At 42.9% G+C, this 21,214-nt stretch overlaps 1 protein-coding gene across 8 annotated transcripts in view; it reads right to left on the bottom strand.

Moving 5' to 3' along the window:
• Positions 1-21,214, bottom strand: part of PHF21A (PHD finger protein 21A) — a 508,751-nt gene that overhangs the window by 117,732 nt on the left and 369,805 nt on the right. For 2 of the 8 annotated variants that reach the window (XM_066321186.1, XM_066321182.1), the window contains exon 1: positions 14,877-15,040. The exons of 1 other annotated variant lie outside the window; for it this stretch is intronic. The gene's annotated coding sequence lies outside the window, so the exon portion shown is untranslated. Of the gene's footprint in view, positions 1-14,876; positions 15,042-15,598; positions 16,034-21,214 lie in introns of those variants that run through there. 5 more of the 8 variants (XM_066321187.1, XM_066321184.1, XM_066321180.1 and 2 more) reach the window with 4 other exon arrangements.

The following is a 21,214-nucleotide window of genomic DNA, read 5'->3' as shown; positions in this document are numbered from 1 at the left end:
ATGTTAGTTCCTAGGTTTAATCACATTGAGTAGCCATGCTGGTATATGTCTTGGTTTGTTTTGGAGATTGGTTTTCTGGTAAATAAACCAGGCTATAATTCAAGCACATAATGTTAAAAGCAGAGATTGCAACTTTTGAAGGAGAAATCAAACTGGTTTGTGTAACAGAATGCAACACTGAAAGAAAATTATGAGCAGGTATTGAAAGCTATAGAGTTGTTTTGGTTTTATATGACCCACCAGACTGATGAAAAATTCTTCTCCAAGCCCCTCACCAATCAGGGTGTCAGTGTAAGGAGATTCAGGCAGTCTGTCCTAACTTTCTCAGAAAGTTAGAAAGCAGCACTAAAGAAAGACTCAGAAAGTTGGAAAGCAGCACTAAACATAAGCTATGGATGTTTGCTGCAAAAACTGCCAAGACCCATTTAAGACTGGCAACACTTTGGCATCCTCCCAGCTGACCAGAGGAAAGATCTCCTGAACCAACAGATTCAAAGGGAACATGTAGATAAATGTCTGATTCCTCTCCAAGAAAACTGATCTTGTTTCAGGTCCTGCCTGACCCTAGAAGAGTGCAGGATGCCCTCTATTTTAATAAGGAAGTCTAGGTGAAAAAGTACTACTGTCACAGAAAACGCATAAGCTCAAGCTGAGGCCCAGGACAAACATTGAACAGAACTCTCCTAGAAGTATTGTTAATCCTGCTAGAAAGCACTGCCTAAAAAAATTGGTAAATGTCTGCCTTCTCATCACTGTCAGCTTCCTTCTCTTCTGACAGATGAGCTTTTGAAGATAGCCAAACTGAAAGCCATGTAGGATAAACAAGCAGGTCTCAATCTGTGGGAAAAAGAGAAGTTTCATTTTCTAAAGCCCAAAATTACAACAGGTCTGGAAAACAAAGGAAGTGTCCAGTATATAAAACCTTCCAGTATTGCTGTAGGCAGTAAGATGAAGATGAACATACCTAATAAGCTTATTATCTTTACCAGGAACAAGCAAGTATCAAGGATAAAAACATGCAAAAAAACCCAGAAGCAGTTTTATGAGCAGTTTCATGAACTCACAGATACTGCCTCAATGAGATTATTGCCCATCTACACTGTTGACAAAGCTGACCACAATCCAGTTTATATGAGAAAGATCCAGTTTACATGAGAAATCTCTTAAGTCACATAAAAAGACAAGAAAATAAAAATTTCAGGCTATGCTATTTTTTACCCTTCATTTCATCTAGGGGCTATTATAATTTTGTTATTTAAATACCCTTCTCCTTACAGAATCATATAGGTTGGTTTGAGGTTTTCATTTTGTTTTGCAGGGGGAGGTATCATCTAGACCAATAATAGTATTGAAATTGGTCTTGCCAAACAGCAACACGATGCCTTTATCATCCTAGAGATCATTTGTGCAAACTACACCAGCAACAAATAGCACCACAAACTAACAATTCAAAGAAATTGGCATCTTGTTTGTAGTTGGGAACTTTTGATTTACTAGATGTTTTCTCACTCCACGTTGACACAGGCTCAATGTTTCAGGTTATATTTGTTGGTATCCCTGAGAGAAACACAAGAATATATAATCGTGTGTGTGTACTAAGGTTGTTCATGCTTCAGTACTTCTGTTGATCATCCATGGGGCAACTTTTCTCTTCTCCATCCCACCAGTAAATCCATCAGATATGCATAATATGTCTTCCTGATACATAACTTAGAAAGTTTTCTTCTCAAGTGCTCCATGTCTCGTTGAGAGTAACTTCTAGTGTAGATAAAGTATAGAAGAGCTCCAAACAGTTCCTCTCAAATCTCATTCACATTTTTTGCTCCCAATAAAAAACAAATGCTTATCCTCTTGCTCTCCTCTCAAGTTCAAGGCAAGTTCCTACTCTTCCCTCCTATCAGATACTTCTTCAACTACTACACAGGAAAACTCCATTGATTCCCATATATTCCAAAATACAGGCATTTTGATTACTCTTCCACCCTTCTCACACATCAGGTCGCACGGAGATGGAAGAACAACTGGAAAACTGTACAGACATCTCCAGATTTATGCACATTTGCCTGCAATTCCAAGCCATTGGTCCTAGTGATGATGAAGGCTGATCTTCTCCAGTGCAATACAGCTCTCATGAAGTTGCATACTTCACATTTCCATGACACTTCCACACAAAGAAAAGCTGCTTTCTTTTGCAATACAAGGAACAAGAATTGAAAGTTTTCTCTCTGAAGAACGCAGTGCCAGCCAACAAAGATCTTTTTGGATCTCAGGCCTTTAATGCCAAGGCAATATACCCTGCCCTGAGATTTATTTTACAAACATTTCATTAAGCAGTGGTGATGTATGCGGGACTAATTGCACATGAAGAGAAGCATGCCAATCACTGAATTGTTAACACAAGAAGATTCTCTTTGAAATTTCATTACACCCGTCTATAAATCAAGACATGACCAAAACAAGAATTCTACTTCACAGAAGTCACGCTGCAGAGTATGGGACCTACATGGTTACTTAAGCTGCCTTGTGTTTGGCCTTGAAGCTGTCTCCACAGTTACAGAGTAGAGACGTCACAACATACAAATAGTTCAGTAAAGATGCTGTATTAGCCCAGCTTACTGATGAAAGACAACTTGAAGCCTATGCAGAAGCAGTCTCAAAACATGAAGAACTCTTAATGAAACATTAGAGGGTCATATGCCAAAGTTTCTGTGTTCCACAAATACTCTAAGACACCAGCAGAGGCTACCAGCAGTGACACTAAGGGCTGAAGCTGGAGATATTCCAGAACAAGAGCTATTCATTTAAAAGATCATGATTCAACATCCCACCAGAGCCCAAGAGCTTAACATGGGTAGTCACAGACATGGAGTTCTAAGCATGAGACTCACAGTCTTAAGCGAACCATTTACAGTAAACAGTGAGGCATGTAACAAAAAGGAGACATACTTTTCATGTTTGCATTGGAATATAGTGCCCTTATTATTCAGCACTAAGAGTTAGTGGAAGCAACATTGGACCCAACCAGCTGTGACAGATGCAGAAACTTGAGTATTGCCAACTCTGCTGATTTTTCACTTGGAAAAGGCATTTCTCCAAATTAACAGAACAAGATATCTATCCCTGAACAGTACTCACTTGGGAGGATTGAAGAATTCTGCTCACATAAGCTGTACACAAAATAGTTTGAACAAGCGGTTAAGACTTCAGCGCTGACGACACTCGTTACTCAGTGTTACTTTTGCTGTGCACTGAACCATTCCACCCAACCAGATCTGTAAAATCCTTTGTACCACACTCCAAGAGTGGCACAGAAATAGTGATGGCATGCAGTAAAATCACTGGAACTTCATTCACATGCAGGACTTAGACAAAGTACATTCAAGAGATGTTTTAGAAACAATCATGCCTACACGATAACATGCAATTCCTTATATTAATTGTAGTATATTACAACAGAGCTCAAAAAAAAAAAAATCAACAGCAACAACCATCACCACCATCTTTCTTCAGTTTTTCACATTCTGCAGAACTCAGGACTGTTTCTTTGCACTAATTCTTATCCATGCAACTCAGATTTTACTGGATTTCAACGTCACATTTATCATTATGTCCCCATGTAACAGGTCTCTCATCCCCATTCAAGCCTTTACTTTTCCTTCAACCCTAAAGATCCCTAAAAAAATATGTCCAACACTTAAAAAAGGAAAAAAAAGTTCCCTATTTATTTTGTACAACCAGTTTTATAAGAATCTCAGTTCCATTGGGACAACACTACCTATTTGTACACCACCCATACTTAATCAGTGTATCAGTTTTAGGCTCACTTTTGTTTACAATATAACAACATTAAGGATATGAATGAAACAAGACAGTTTTCTAGATTAAACACTCAAAGGAAGGCCTCCATCCCTAGTTTAAGGTCTTCAGTAAAATCACTGCAGTGCAGAATAAATCAATTCCTCTCTCTACCTCAGTTTCTAATCCAAACATGGGAATAATGCTACTTACCAGACTGACCTGTTATCTCTTATGTAGAGCAGATTCTCAAATAATAACAAGCACACCTATACTCCAGTGAATAAACTATGCTGATTCACAACAGCAGATTGCCTGGGCCAAATTCCATGCTGTATTAACAAGTCAACAGGAAGCACTCCAAAATTATTACACTGATGTTCTCTGATCTTCCTTCCCTTTCATACCAGTCAGCTGGCATTTTCAATGCTCCCAGTACACAGGTATCAGTCTCAAATACTGTCTTTCCTTCCCCTTTTATTACACTCTCCCTCCTTACCCCCTAAAAGCTCTTTTTTCCCTCTTTCTTCTTCTCAAAATTACACAAATGGGAACTGTAGCATCTGGAGAATGGTATTTGTAGCTGAGGTAGTCACACTCAGTGTGGGAGTACTGATGGTAGTCACTAATCTGAAAGGAAGAATTCAAGTAACCATACACTTCACAGTTCCTTGCTTCACAAAACCATGATTATTCAATACAAGTAAAAAGATTTACACACTAGGTTACAAACATAACACTGAATCACTGGGCCAATCTAACATAGAATCACATAACCATACAATTAGCATTTAATGGAAGAAAAGTGCAAGACTGCTGTACAATGGAAGTAGACTTCAGATACAAGAAAACTAAGTGTTCAAAACAGTTTTACTCACACTGATTGCCACAGATTTTTAACTGATTGTTTACTTAAAGCTGGAAGAATAAATTGTAGGTTTATCTTATTTTAGTGGCTACTACAAACAATTGAAAGGCATATCATTTTCAACCTTCACAATGCTGACAAGAGTGAGAGTATCACAGAGCATGGTATTACTGCACTTCCTGAACAAAAAGATTGGCAGTTTTAAGAAGGCTCTGGTGGCAGCCAATTATTTTTATTCCCAAGGAGCCAGGGTGTTTCATCCAGAGGAAAAGGCAATAACATGCTGCTGAGGGACACCCCTTCACATCCCCTCACACCAACATCATCACAGTCTTCTCCTGCTCTCCTGGGATCCACTGATTCCATGTACACAACGGCCCTACTCCAACACTGTCCTAGAAGATGGAGCAAACCACCATGTGGCAGGAAGACTTAGCAGAACAGCAGAGACTAAGATGAGACAAAACAGTGTGGAACACTGAACTAGTACTGCATACACCAGTCTGTATTTGTATGTGCCAATATGCAGTTGTGTCAAGACCAACACTCACACTACTGTGATATCAGCGTTGCCCATCATTATGGAGACTGCTTTGCAAAGTTACTCTTTAAACAAAAAGAGTATGGGTTGGACTTGATGATCTTGGACGTCTCTTCCAAACTAGTCATGCTGTGATTCTGTGAAATGGCGAGGAATCATAATTTTATCTTATTTCAAGAAAGAGAAAAGCTAAGATCAGTATTTTTTGCTCATGAAATTATGTAGCAATGACAATGTCAGTGCGACACAACCTGAGGTAGGAATTCGCAGTGGCACTGACCTACGCCCAACTAATCAACTCTTCAGCTGAGAAGACGCTGTTACCACAGTAGAGCACTGACCCAGCACCTGCATCTAACAGGCCAACACCACCAGGTTTTGATTGACTGCAAAGACAGCAGCTCATCACCACAGGAAAAAGCATTTCATTACATTAAACACTACACAAATTCCTCATCAACAGCGAAGCATCCAAATATAATCCTTGCAAGAAGTAAAGTGGAAGAAGACTTTGTAATGTCTTATGGCAAGAAGAAACTGCCACACATGGATAAGAATTATGGGAGGGGAGGCTATTTCCATGTTTATTTTAGAAGCTGACATTCAAAAGAAAGTAGAGCAGGTGAAATACACCAAATTGCAGGTAGGAAGGGGAAATTAAGTCTGATTCTGAAACAAGTTCCATAGTGCCTGACTTCAGCACGATTCTCTAAGACCTCAAAATAAGAAGTATGGTCTGGTGGGATTCCTCCTTCAGAAAAGTATTGCAGCTGACTCAAGGGCAGGTACCTGGCATTCAGAAACAGCACAAACCTTACTAGTGCTTCCCAATTTATTTCTGACCAGAATGTACTCTCTGAAAGGGTAAAAAGGGAAGCTCTGGTAGCCACATCCTTTCCATTTGAGGTCACTGACAAAAGCATCCTTAATACAGCAAATTCATGATACATACACTAGATTTACATGATGAAGATGCTTATCAGAGACAATTACTGCAAGCTAAGCAGCAGTGAAATGGTATCTGCAGCTCCAGCTAGATGCAAATTACCAAAAAGCTTCATTATCAGTGATACAGGCCATTGTAGTCCTTTTATAGAGTTATGAAAAAGGTTTGTTAGTGAAGTTGGGGGGTTGGATTTTTATTGTGCTTTTAGTTGTTTGGGCTTTTTCTTTTTTTTTTTTTTTTTTTAAGTCCATCACAAGTCAGGTTATTCAGATTTCAGACCAAGTATCTCAATGGGAACAGTTTTGTGACACTAGCAATAGAGACAGAAAGTATTCCTTGGACACATCAAGGACTAATTTCTGGCATTCATGCAAAATTTTGTCGTGCTAACAAATTAAGTAAAAGCCCTGAATAAACAGATTCCAAGTTCTTACAAAGCATTACAAGAGCTCAATATTAGCCACTTTTTAAAGGCATAGTGAGGACACTAGGAGACAAAGTACCCAGTGTGAGATCCCCCAGGGATCACCAGCAGCATCTTAAACAGGTGCCAAATTCTTCAAATTTTGTCCAGTGCTTCAGGCCTGCAAAAGAATGAAATCCTGGTACTCTCAGTTCAACTGTGATGTTTCCCATTGGCTTGTGCAGGGCCACAATTTCTTCACAGATCAGGACAGAGTTGCTCTTATGAGATAAGAAGTACTTACAGAAGTTTTTCTTTACAACTATGCATCAAACTCTTCTGTACATTCCTCCTTCTCACTTTCCTTATCTAGGATACCCTGATACAGCAGCATTACACAGGGCACTATTGCAGGCTCTCTACAGAGGAGAAAACGTCCTTGAAAGCCAAGATACATCATCTTTCCACTACATATGGATCTTGGTTTCTTCTCTTGCCTGTTGTCTCGGCCAAATCAGCCAATGAAAGGGAATTTCATCCTTGCACAGCAACAATGTCAGCCTTTCTAATCATGTCAAGATACTAATAGTAACTATTTCAGCTAAGTGCCTGTCCTGTCAGCAATTTGCTCCACATGGGCTGTGAAGGGGCTGAGAACACTTAAAGAAAACTGTATTACTGAGTCCCTTATAATTACAGCATCCTAAAGGTTTTAGACAAATCTCTTCATCTTTTTGTATCAGTTTTAAACAGTGCCAGTAACATACAGTGTATACAATGTATCAGTGCTGACAAAATACAATCCTGCCTCAAGGAAGCTATTACCTAAATAGGTGTCATATATATAATCTGTACAGGTGAAGGAATAAGCAACTTTTTTTAAGCTTCAGCTGCTCTTTTGCACAACTATGAAGTACATGTGAATTCTGAATTCATAATGAGCAGAATTTCTGGATACTTACTAAAAGAAGAATTTTGTCATACAGACCTAGATATCAGCTAATTATGGTGATTACTAAGAAGTTACTTTCCTACACTAGAAGCTTGGAGGTCTTAATCCTGTGGCTACTTTATATAGATGCTGATTTCAGGCATTCAGCTGTTCTCTCTAACTTCTGCAGGACTTAGCGTTAGATAACATGACCTCTTGCAAGACTGGAGCTCCAATTAATTTCTCCAAAAACATAAAACCAAAGTATAGTTCATATTGTCTGACACTTAAATACAAGGCTTTTCATATTAATATCTCATACAAACTGAAGAACAAAGAATTTGACAGGGATCAGTTAAAGTTAACTGCTTCCTCACTTAAAAATAAACTGCATTATCCAAATCACAGCACACAAGATTACAGCAAATACTAAACTTGTTGCTGGATGAACAACCAAAATAAAATTAATGTCCATGTTAACTCTGGCAAATCTGACTGAGAGTGCTGTGTGAAAATACACGATTCCTATGGAATTAAATAAAGTATTGTGAAAAGTTGCTATTCCTCTACACCTACTTCAGAAACACTTCACATTCTTTGATGCGAGTCTGACGTGAGTTCAAGCGCAGCGGTCAGGACTAAACACACCTGACAAAAACTGCCAGATGTGCTCTGCTCCTGGTGGCACCTGCCACACCTCTGCTTGTGGCTCTGTGTCCCCTGGGGAAGCAGCAATGGAGTCACTAGCCCCCACAGCAGGAACACAAATTGCGTCCCCTGCTCTGATGCATAAGGCAGCTATGTAATAACTCACTCTCAAGAAAAACAGCAGAGAAGCGAGCTCTCATCATCTAAAAATACTGTTAAAATTCCCTTCCACTGTGTGAAAAGAAATCCACTGTGACCCACTCTCCTCCCAGCAACTGGAAAGCACAACATGGCTGCCACAGTGCCAGTAACAGAAACCCCCTTTTGCCAAATGTTTCCATCCATAACATTGCTTTGAAAGATTAAAAATCCCCAGAACAAGAGATAAGATACCAGCAATCACAGATGGAGCAAGGTGTTAGTACAATTAATATATTCTTTGTATAAAAACACATAAGCAGTTTGAAGACTTCCTTCTCGGACTGCTGTTCTCTAAACATATTACACAACTATAAATAATTTTTGACTTGTAAACAAAAATACCTGACTGCTGCATAGGCTTAAGCTGACCAACAAGAACTGGATATGGTATTGAGGACTCTGTTTCTAGAACATGGTAAGATCTTTTACTCTTCACTCCAAATCCCCAACTTCTGCTCCAGAAAACTACAGGTCCCAGGATGCCTTAGGATAGCACAATCCTGGCAGGCCATTGCAATAAAAACACAGCACTGCACACTGGGGCCTGTAGTTTCCACGAGCACATTCTTACTCAAGATGAGGCCAGATGTAGGCCATATTACACACTTCCACAGGCCTGCAAACAACACACACACACACCCTGAACGGGGAGACTGCTGCTAGTAACCACCAGGTAAGCTGGATTGATACTCAGTTCTCATGTGCTGAAGTTAACAGGCCAAAGATTTATGCAGAAATAAACAACAGCTTACCAGAGTTCTCACAGAATAGCAGTTTGGCTACTTTCAAACATGCACAGTTTGCTGTAGCTTTTTAACATCTTTTACTGAAGTGCAACAAGAGTTTATGGGGTTTTTCTTCCAAGACTGCTACATTTAATAACATTAAAAAGTACTCTTTTGAATAGCAATAGGAAAAGTATGTTTGGTGAGAAGCATATTCTCCCTGTTCAGAATTTAGTTATCTGGAAACAAATTGCTCTCCTCCTCCATTTCTACAATGTGCTGAAGCAGAGGCTTGCCTCTCTTCTGAAAAGTGGCTCTTAGCTGAAAATTAAATAGCTGTGTCTCAGCGTAGGCCTCAGAGAGGAATACGCTGTACTTCAGTAAAGGGAATGGCAGCTCCCCCTATCAGTCTGTTCTAAGAAGGTTTTAATCAAGGAAGGAAACAACCAGGGAACAAAATGAGTAAGTCCTCCTTTTTCTTCCCCCCTCTCTTGCTTTCCTGAACTCTGTATTATTATTATTAAAACAATTAAAAACAATAACATGCATATAAATTCCATCTAAGCACTTATATGCCTCCTTAGTCCTTGTAGTACAAGAGAGTCTTTGCAGCATTTCCAGACTAGCAGGCAGCACCTGCAGAAACATGCAAAAGAAAAAGGACCATGCAAAAGGAAAAGGCTGGGCCAAGAGAAAGACAGCATCCCACTGCAAGAGAAAGAAATGGTGATGCTTCAGTCACCTGAAAGTCATCCTGATACACTTCCCTTTAGAGGCAAGAGGCCTCAGGAGCATCTAAAGGTTTTGTCAATACAGCAGTGCTGTCCATAGGCCAGACAGCTGTTGCCATAGTTACTATCAGCCAGCTTATCAGAAAATAATTATTGCGATTACTCAGAAGTTTTGTTAAAACAGTTTGAAGCTTCAACAGGATACCACTTGATCTCTTCAATTAACTGTTTGCAACTATGCTGCCTTTGCGATCCATACAGTTAACTTGAATCTGCAGGGCTGAAGTGGAAGAGGGGAAGGAATCAATGCTCCTTCTCCCTTTCCTACTGACAGCTTGTATTTCATACACAGAAACAAGGAAGCTGAACCACCCGTAAGCTTGGCTGCTCTGCTCGAGTTCTCTCACAGGCCATCTTAGAATCACAGGCTCAAATCTGCCCTCATTTGTTTTAACTACTCACACATCCATGCTGCAGTTCAAGAAACACACTGGCCACATTTTCAAAGTGTACTTTTAATTACACATGCAAAAGTATAGTCCTTCAGTTCAGAGGCAGGTGACAACTTCTGTGCCAAGTGAACTTTCTCTTTTGCCCTATAAGCACAGCACTGTCGGCTGGAAGGGCGGAATCACAAAACACACATTTTAAGAAATCTGACATTAAAAATACATAGAGATGCCGTATGAACGTGGCCTAGAACAAAGCTCACATGAAGCAGAGCCTCGCTGGTCCTGTGCCACTTACAGATGCATTCCCACCAGTAACAACAAGAATTAGGCCTGGGCTGGGGTCTGAGGGGTAGAGGCAGCACGTTTGTTTTGGGTGTGTGGTTTTTCAAAGCATGCTTTGAGCACACAGTCTCTAATCAAAAGAGAGAGCATTTGTAATGACAGCGAACAAGAAATCTCGGGCAAGAGGGAACAAATAATAGGTCAAACCATCCAGGCAAAGAGCTTTTAAGGCATGGGGAACTTAATAATTCCATCAGAGACATTAAACTGGTATAAATGGTATACCAGAAAATAAATGCTGCAGATAAACCTGTATCAGGCAGCACATTTTTTCCTCAAAAACCTGGAATGATCAAAGTATTAAAACAAAAGACTCTGCGGCAAAGTTGGGGCTTTGTTAGGACAGTAGGCAGGGCAGTCCTCTCAGAACAAAGAGATCTGTTAGAACTTTCTACAGCTATAAAAATTATTTTAGGGGCAGGTGATTCTAACTGCAAAGTCTGATCAAGATGCAAGTGCACCTTTCCTCAGCACTAAGTATTTTTTAAAAACTCTTTAGATTTCTGTACATTTTACAGCCATTCTATGATCTACACTTCACTTTTGTGAAGTTTTGACATAACAAAAGCAGAATCAAAAACTTTAAATCATACTTTAACAATTTCAGTCCAGAGAGGAACTTCGTGAAGTGCAGGAGCCATTAAAAATAAAGTTCTAAAAGAAACAAAGTGGCTGCTTTTTTTTTTTTTTTTTTTTTTTTTTTTTTTAATGAGACTCTATGTGCCATAAGAGAAAAAAAATGAAAGGAAAATGAGAAAACACAAAGTTGCCCCCTCCATCACCAAATGTAAATAAAATTAATTTTTGCCTGCGTAATGCATATCTCTACCACCAGCACAAGCCAGACACTAGGTTTGTGCTATACTGAACATGAAATATTGCTGTAAGATACCTATAACAACCATCTTTCTATACTCCCTAATTACAGGGGACAGAAATAAGTACCAGCCCTTGGCATTCGGCACACATCTCAAAACCCTTCTGTGCTCTGCCCCACCTTTCCAGTATATGGTTTGTTCCTAAATAACCTTTGTGCTGTTAAAATACATCAGAAACAGGATGTGAGCTGCCTTCTGGCACAGAGTAATTGAGCAAGGGCAATTCACGAACGTACAGGAGCCAGGCCTTTTGCAGAGTCTTACACTTCTAGTATACGGCCACACATGTGACTGCACAGTTGTGAGCATAAAGAGTGAAGGGGACAGTGAAGGAATATTATTAGAAGCCTAATAATAGGTTTTTAGCACTGCCCCTTCTAGACAAGAAGCCTCTGCTGAAGAAGATGCTTCACAGCTCACATCCCCATGAGCCCTCCAAAAAGCAAAGATCTATGACCCTATGAAGTTCTTTCTCATATTTAATATTTAAAACAAGTAAAGCTAACAACCCCAAAACAACAGTAAGAAGGTTAGGGTCACCAACACATGTTTCTCACATGACATTCATCTTGAGTTTCTGCTACCCATGCAAAATACCATCTTATTTCATTAACACATGAAATAAGATAGTTCATCAAGGTTCCTTCAAACTGGAGTAAAATAAAAGAGAACTCTCCATTGTAAACAATTTCCAGTAGTATCAATTCATTTGACCAAATAAAATTCTTCATTGCTCTGAGAATAAGGATAAAGGAACTGAACAGCCACAATGTGTTCACTATAAACAAACTGCATGAACAACTCAAGTGATAGCCAGGCTCACTATCAAAGCTTTCCAACTGCATACAGAATTCTACAACTTTTTAAGGAGACAATAAAACACATCTTATTAAAAAAAAAAAGTCCATGAAAATTGTGCCATTTGTAAGGAACCACACCAAGGTGTTGTTTTTTTTTTTTTTAAATCATAATTTCTACACTGAAGTTTAATAGGCACACACAAACCCTCATCTCTTAAAAAAAAAAAAATAAAGTTGGAATAAGAAATAGGACCAATATTTGAAACACAGCTGAAGCTGAATAGCCTACAGTGAAGAGATATCTTTACAAAACCTAAAGCAGAGATCTCACTGTTGAAGCTGGAAAACACAGTCGCACTTTTTTCTAAGCAGTCTAAGTTTTAATTTTCTACTTTTGCTTTTTTTAAGTTCTTTGAAGGTAAGTTTTTTTTCTTTTCCTTAAAGGAAGAAAACCACTTCCAAATGCCTACTTTCATCAACAAAACTAGTTCAGGATGCAGGTAGAGGAGAGCAAAGATCAAAAACTTTCAGGTAAAAATCTTAAAAACACTAATGGAAAATAACTATTAACAACAAAAGACTCCTCTACATAACATTTTGAATTACGCAACATCTTAGCTTTGCTAGTTAAATGAAGAATCACCAAAACCCATAATGGGATCCACTCCAGATTTCTTTTTGCTCAGGTCACTAAGGCTAAAATGTTGGGATATGACCCAGCTGACATTAATCTGTGGGAAGTACTCCCAGTGAGCAAGCACCTACCTTCTGCCGGACAACGGGTCTCTTAAGACCTTGAAGAGATACTTTATACATACTACTGTGCAACATGAAATGAATGGATAGAGAGGCTGCTCCATAATCTCTCTGTATCAGCTCAACCCCCTAGCTGATATAACTATCATAAAACGATCTCTCTACCATAGTGAAGTTGAAAGTTTTAAAAACATCTGAGAATCTCATCATCTATTTCTTTAAATACAGTTTTAAAGTTTCATTTACTGAGCTACAGAATTCCTTTCTAGAAAAGAATAATAAAAAATGCCCCCAAATAAAGTTTAATTTAAGTATTGTGAAGCATGCACAGATACCAGCAGAATTTCCAAAGACTGTGATCTTTCTCCTAAGGTATGATAATTAACTTCTTTAATTAATATGGGTAGTTATGCTATTTTTTATTTCTTTAAGATCCTGTTCGCAGTAGTAATGTAGTGTCACTATTTAATGAAAACTATAAAGTTATATTGTACACAATCACTAACAAGTTTAATATTAAGTTCTCTCTTTACATATTAACCTAGTAGAAGTAATGAATTTTAGAATTTTAAGGGGTTTTTTTAGCAAGATATTGAAATACATGTGATTTTTTTTTTCCACAAATGAAGCCTCAAAAATAAGCCTCCCTTCATCAAAGTTAGAAATTCCCCTGCTATGTAGCAGGTCTAGCTTCACCAGCTAATTCCAGGAAACCTCAGGACAGCCAGAGGAAGACGACTTACAAAACTGAAACTAAGCAGGTGTCTTCATTGTTAGAAGTGAGCACAATGGGGGGGGGGGGGGGGGGGGGGTGTGGAGGGAAAAAAAAAAAAAAAAAGAGTAAACAGCTAGCCCAAATCTATTCCATTTCTGGTACCTGAAAATCTAAAGCTATGCAAAAAAAGACGCATCTATCTACACATATGGGTGTACAGGAACATCTATTCCTTAACCTGATAAGAAGCAACAGCACAGGAAAATTTGCCTGGCCCAAAAAATGCCAAGCTCCTCCTGAAGCCCTGCCATTACGGAGCGCACATCCCCACCTGATTTCTCCACGCTCAGACCCACCGTACATCACAGCACACAACTTTCTCGTGACACGCACGCTATTACCCCCAGTGGGACCTTTTCACATGCAGTCTCCACTGTGAACAAAAGTTCATTGTCAATCTCCGTGCCTGGGCCCAAACAAATATCCAAGAGGATAGAAGGGGGAGAAAGTGCTCCTATCTGCATAGATTTGCAGGCAATCACCGTTACTTACAATTAAAAAGTGGGAACAGGTGTAGCAGATATCATACTTTGATAGCTGAACAAAGAATATTACAGCACGTGACTGAAATGTGATGACATTTGTTCACCAATCGAAAACAAAAGCCACTCTCCAATGGTACTCTTTCCTCCACCCCCAAGAATTAGGAACTTAGAAATTTCTCCATATTGAAACACATCTGTTCATAGCCTTATTTCTTGACACTTGAGAAGAAGTTGAATGAAGAGCTCCATGCATTAATAAAATACGAATTCATCCAAAAAACCTCAGCGTACTAACCCACCGGCACCCACCAAACTGCAGAGATGGCTGAGGAGAAAGCTCTACCGACAGTTAAGCACGGAATAATAAAGAACAGGAAAAAACAAAACACACACCACCATAAAAAAAAAAAAAAAAAAAAATCTGCAGGAAGGCAAGTGAAGAAAGGAAAGGAACAAGCATAAGAGGACTACACCAAATGGCAGAGTCCCACATAGAGCCCCACTCCACCTACACGGGCGCAGGAGGGAGGGAAATAAACCAAAATAAAGAAGTGTCCCTGCCCAGTGCTGGGGCAGGCGTGGGCACCCTGGCCCCGTACCTGTGCGGGAAGGGCAGCCCCAGGGCGAGGGGGGCAGGCCCGGCTCCGGAATAACAAGTTGCTGAAGAAACGGAATTTTCCCGGCGCTGCTCGGGCCACAAAGACGAATGAAAGGAAGGAGGGAAGGAGAAGAAAAAAAAAAAAAAAAAAAAAAAAAAAAAAAAAAAAAAAAAAAAAAGGAAAAACCGCAGCAGCGGATTTACTACGAATTATCCATCACCGAGAGCGGCATCATTTCCCAGATAATAATAAAACTTCCCCGACAGCATCGCGGCGAAGGACCCGACCGAGAGAAAAGGGCCTGGAAATAATCATCCTGAAGGAAACCGGAGGGGAGGGGATAAGCCTCCCTCCCCCACCCCATCCCCAGTGCAATGTGTCATCTCCTTCCCCTGCTCCTCCCCCCAACCCCAATGTGTCACCTCCTCCTTTTACCCCAAGTGTCACCCTCCTCCACCTCTCCCGCTCCCGCTCACAAACTTCTGCCGGGGAGGCCGGGGGGCCGCCCCGGGACGCTCCGCTATTCCCCGCCACCCCCCCGAGGGAGGGGCCGGGGGCCGCGGCGAAGTTGCTGCTCCTCATCGCCAAGTTGGCCGGAGAGTGCGGGGCGCCGGCGCCATCCCGGGGGGCGCGGGGGGGAGAGGGGGGGACGGCGCCCGGGGGGCGGGGGGGGCAGGGAGGAAGAGGAGGAGGAGGCGAATCCGAAAGGTGGGATACTACACCCTGCTGGCGGCGGCGGTGCTGCTGCGGGCCGGCCGGGGTCCCCCTGGCAGGACCTCTCTGTGAGGGGGAGGACTCTTCTTCATAGGGGGAGGGTGCCGGCGCCGCCGCTCCTCTGGGCCTCCCTGTCCCCCTCTTCTGGGCGCCTCTCTCTCTCTCCTCCTCTCACTTTCTTTAAGCTAAGCGGGGAGTGGAAGATGGTAGGTTGCTCCCTTCTCCTCCTCCTCTTCGCTCGCTCTCGCCTCTGTGGGGTCCTTTTTCTTCCCCCTCTCCGCGGGGGGCTCCTCCTGCGGCGGGGAGGAGGGAGCGGGCGGGGAGGGCGGCACGAAGCCGAAGAGGCGCAGGAGGAGAGAAACTGTAACACAAAAACAAGCCGAGAAGCTGAACTCTTCTTCAATCCCATTCACCCGGCCCGGCCGCAGCACACGGCTCGCCGGGATCCCTCCGCCGCCGGCCTCCCTGCCTGCCTGCCTGCGGCGCGCTCCCGACACGCCGCCGCGCGCGCCCCCGCCCGCCCCGGCCCGGCCCGGCCCGGCCCGCCGCTGGGGACCCGCTGGGAAAGCGGGGACCGGCAGGCCCACGCTCCCCACTCTCCGTTGCGACGGCGGGACGCCGCCGGCCGGGCCCGGGCCAGGACAGGGGGGAGAGCCAGGAGGGCGGGCTCGGCAGCTTCTCCTGAGGGGGGACTACTTGACGTGTCGGTGCGGCGAATTTATTTCCCTTTGCCTAAGGAACGGGCTGTGCTGCGGCCCCCATTGCCTAGGGAAAAAGCCCGGATGTAAAGTGAGTGAAACTAAAGTAGAGTGAAGTAGGGCACCAAACTCTGCCGGAGCAGCGGCGCCGCCGGCCGCGGCCGCGGGGGGCACCGGGCGGCCGCACCGCCCCACACCGCCGGTACCGGGCGGGAGCGGGGGCCGGGGAGATCAGTGCGGGGGCGGCCGCGCGCCAGCCGAGACCCCCCCGCGCCCACACACACAGAGACACACTCACACACACACACACTCACTCACTCACTCACACACCCCCTCCCCTCCCTCCCCGCGCCCGCCCGGTCCGGCGCGCGGGGCTCGGCGGGGGCGGCGCACGGGGGCGCGCGCGGGGCCGCGCGCAGGAAGCGGAGAGCGGGGGGGGGGGGGGGGGGCGCGCGCGGGCGGGAGGAGCCGGCGCGCGGGGCCCTGCCGCGAGGGGCTCCGCACAGGAAGTTGATGCAACAGGGCCGCGGGAGGGGGGGCTGGGGGGCGCGCGCAGGAAGCGGCGGCGGCGGGAGGGAGCGCGGGAGCGCGGCCGCCTCAGCGCCGTGAATGAGGCGCGGATGCGCCACGGCCCCTTCGCCCGGGCCGAGAGCCTCTTTCCCTCCCCTATCCGCATCGCCGGCACTGCCATGTTATTCGAAGGAATAGCGCACCCACTCGCCGCGCGGCCGGGCAGGGAGGGAGGGTGTTCCCTCCTCCACCTCGCCGTTCACGCAGCGGGCTTGCGTATTTATTTATTAACTTACTACTCCAGTACCGGGCGATGCCTCCATTTGCTTTCGTGCGAGCGGCGGCACATCAGCCTTCTCGGCCTTTTTTTTTTTTTTTTTTTTTTGTCCCCTCCCCAATCGTCTTCTAATTCCCCTTCCGAAAGGGGGAAAAATAAAAAAGGAAAGGAAAAAAAAATCAACAACAACCGTGGCGCGTCAGAAACTTTCATGGGCAGGTTCAAAGCAGGGAAGTTAACACGCCATGGATTGGAACGTTCCTGCGGTACTCGTCGGCGTGAAAATCAAATATAGGTGTCTTGGGCTTCGGGGGCTCCTGGGGCCCTCCCTCGTAGCCTGGGGTGGTTCTGGGCCCGCCTGTGCCGGCAGCTCGGGGACCGCGGTCCCCCGGTGCCCTGCCACCGCACAGTGAGCTGCTGGGGGCTGCCCCAACGCCGGCAGCCGACCCGCGCGGGGTCACTCCTTATCTGCAGTGCACTAGCTTAAGTTACAGGCATGCCCCTGTGCGTCTCCGGCTTCTCAAAGTCTCCAGAGCCTCAGAAATACTTAAAACCTCGCATTTCTGTCGGAGCTACCATTGCTGAAGCAGTGGGACGTGTTCTGAACGCCGCGGGATTTGCATGAGCTTTCACGAAAAGCCAGTGTTTAATGCAATGCAAAACTGATTTTTTTTTTCTTTTTAATAGCTCTTTCATCGCTTTATTCCTTTGAAATGCTCGCAAGTTGTGAAGAAAAGTAAGTGTTTGCGTTATCTCTGCAAATGCTTCAGGAAGCCACGATGAACTCTTTATTATATTGTGAAACTAAATCCATAAAGCAGTCATGATGAGTAACTCGGGGACGAGTCGTAATTGGGCAGAAACGCACAGTTTTATCATCTAGAGGATTCTAGAGGGCTCAGCGTGAGTGAGAACTTACAGCAAGGTTTCCTCTCAACTGTAAAAAAGAGATCTATAAGCCATTGTTTATTTAATTACTGTTAATTTTCCACTTCTTTTCCATCAATTTGTTGCCAAGGTCTGTGTGATTTAATTGTGAACTTTACAACATTTAGTGCCCTTCTTAAAGCTGTAGCTCCTGGACTCATACAATTATGCAAGAAACTCAAGCTTATTATTTTTTAATGAAGTTTCTAGCCTGTGGGTTTGTGGATGTGACCTTAAAGGCACAAACCTTAAATCCACAAAAAGGAAAAGGTACAAAGCAAATAGAGTCCTCTAAAAATGCCTTTATTTTTTTAATGTCACATTGTTTGGGTTTTTCTTTTTGAGGCAATCTCTCCTACCCCGGGTTTGTTTGGTTTATTTTTTTTCCTGGTTTTTTTTTTTTTTCTTTTTTGCAAGCCAGGTATGATACTAAACAGTACGGTTTACAGAATGCCGAGAAAAGAAAAACACAGAAATTATGTATGGGTGCACATCAAATAGCTACTGATAGGTGCACAATTCATGGAGTATCATGTAAGGTCACATGCATAAGAGTACCAGAAATCTAGCAGCCATCACAGTAGATCTTTCAATGTGTCCGGCTGTGGCAAGAAATGCTATGGTTAGTATAATTAAGATATTAGATATTACACCATTTCTAATAAATATATATTTGCTTTTTACACTTCTTACTACTTTATTTCCACAGTCTTTGAATAAGTCAAGTGAGCCTGGCTAAGTTCTATTACTGTCAGATCTGCTTGTAGTTTGCTGAGATTTCTCCTGTGGCTGGGGCGCCGCCCAGCCCCCTCCCTCCTTAGTCCTCCAATCTCAAATCTGTAACCAATTTTTAACCCCCCCTGAAAATCCCAGCTCCAATACTCAGATTTTCCCTCCTCCGTGTAAAGTTTTTCTACCAGCACTTCAAGCTGTAGAGGCCAAGTGTTACAGCCAAGACAGCCTGCTGTAAAAGTAAAATTTTGATTTTACTTTCAGTTAGTCTGAAGCAAGGAGTCAGCTTACTCAGAAAACAATCAGAGTTGCTTTTGTCCTTAAGATTTTTTTGATAGAGGCACCAGAAAAATAAATAACTGGATAAAGGCTGTTTATTTTACTGTTTTTTATCTTTCTGGTTAACAAGCAAGTTGAAAGAATCTAGAATAAGTGATTTAAGTGTTATTAGAGATTTGGCATGTTTATTTTGCTGAGGAGTCAATAGACACAGCCCAAAGTTTGTTTTTTAGGGATGAACTTTGGACTAAGTTCAAAGGAAAAATAATCATCAGCTATTACTGTAGATACATGCAGAAATTTTTCATGGTTTGTCCTAGAGCTCAGACCATGATGAGTATCACAGTGCCAACAGTGATCTCTGGGTCATGGCAAGGTAGAGTGGCTCAGACCATTTTCACAGAATCATAGAATCATTCAGATTGAAAGGGACCTTAAAGGTTGTCTAGTTCCACCCTCCCTGCCATGGGCGGGGTCACCTTCTACTAGACCAGATTGCTCAGAGCCCCATCCAACCTGGCCTTGAACACTTCAAGGCCATAGAACATCCACAGCCTCTCTGAGCAACCTGTTTCAGTGCCTCGCCATCCTCACAGTGAAGAATCTCTCTCACATCTAATCAAAATCTACCCTCTTTCAGAATAAATCCATTGTCCCTTTTCTTTATCACTACATGCCCTTAACAGAAGTGCTTCTCCAGCTTTCTTTTAGACTTACCTTTAGGTACTGGAAGGCTGCTATAAGGTGTCATCCAGGCTGAACAATCCCAACCCTCTCAGCTTGTCTTCACATGAGAAATGCTCCAGCCTTCTGATCATCTTCCTTGCACGCTTTCAGTCTCACTCCAGCAGATCCACATCACTCTGGTGTTGGGGACCACAGAGCTGGGCAAATCACTCCAGCCTCTCATAAGGTCCCATGAGAGCAGAGGGGCTGAATCCCCTCCCTTGCCTTGCTGGCCATGGTGCTTTTGATGCAGCCCAAGATGCTGTTGGCTTTCTGGGCTGTGAGCACACTTTGCTGGGTCATGTTGGACTTCTCATCAACCAGCCTGAACTCAGCTGTTTAAGCTACAGACCTTGATTATCACAGACATGCTGAAAGTCTTTCCTTTAAAAACTGAGCATGTGCAGTACTCCTTTTTTCAGACTTGCAGTGCTGAACAGAATGGTTCCTGCCTCATGCTACTTAGCTTCACTTCCACATCAGCAAAAAAGGTCCCCATTTGTGTATATGAAGAATTCACCTTCTAGTAGCATGAGAAGTGGTTTCATGTAAAAAATGGAAAGCAAAGGTACCATCAGATGCACAGCTAAATGTTTGAATAAACTGGCTGGTTTTGTAAACTGGCTCTTATACAGAGATATCTACCATGATTTCCTTTCAGTGAAAGGAAATCTTGCTAGAAGCTTAGGGGGAAAAATCCTCCTTTGCTTGTTGAGTCTTTGTGCAAAAAGTTGACCCACACACCTCTGCCTCTGAATGTGATGTTTGTGCTGCTTATCAAAAGTCATAGTTCAGTTTGTCTGGGTTTTTCACTTTCTGCTTGATCTCATCACTCTGGATGCTCATCCAGTCCCCTTTGCCTATTTTTTTATCCCAAGAGCACTTAGAAGTACAAGCCAAATCCAAAACCTTATCCAAGTTAATGGAAAACTCACAAAACTCAACAGGATTTAATGAAAACTTGTAAGCAGCTGCTAGATTTTACTTCTCATTGAATGTCATTTCACCAGTTTGTAAGAATTTCAGAGACAGAAGCACAGTCCATGTAAAGTATTAATCCAGGGTCATTTCAAGAATAATAGTCATTGATTACAGTTGTTGTAACAAGTGTTCAAAATAGAAAGTTACATCATAACATGCTAGCTTTACTATAGCCAGTCCATCTTGCAGTGCTGTTTGTTAAGAACAGTTAGAACAAAATATGAGAAGATATTAGTTAATATGCAGAAACAGTCCTCTAGCAATTTTTGTTAAAAGGAGTAAGCAGCAAGTGCACTAACAGGTCACAGATTAGGTTGACAGTGGAGGAGCCACATAGCACTTTCTGTTTCCCTGATTTTCAGCAACAAAACTACCTTAAAAACGAAACCAGGAGTTAGTTACTTGCCTGTTGCTGTTGTTCACTGTGCCTTTGGCAGGAATGCTAGATGGCTGCAACTATGGGGGGAGATAGCCTGTGCAGCTTAAAAATGGAA

Source organism: Sylvia atricapilla, chromosome 6 (genome assembly GCF_009819655.1).
Source record: "Sylvia atricapilla isolate bSylAtr1 chromosome 6, bSylAtr1.pri, whole genome shotgun sequence".
Taxonomy (NCBI): domain Eukaryota; kingdom Metazoa; phylum Chordata; class Aves; order Passeriformes; family Sylviidae; genus Sylvia; species Sylvia atricapilla.
This window is presented reverse-complemented; position numbering and strand designations above follow the sequence as displayed.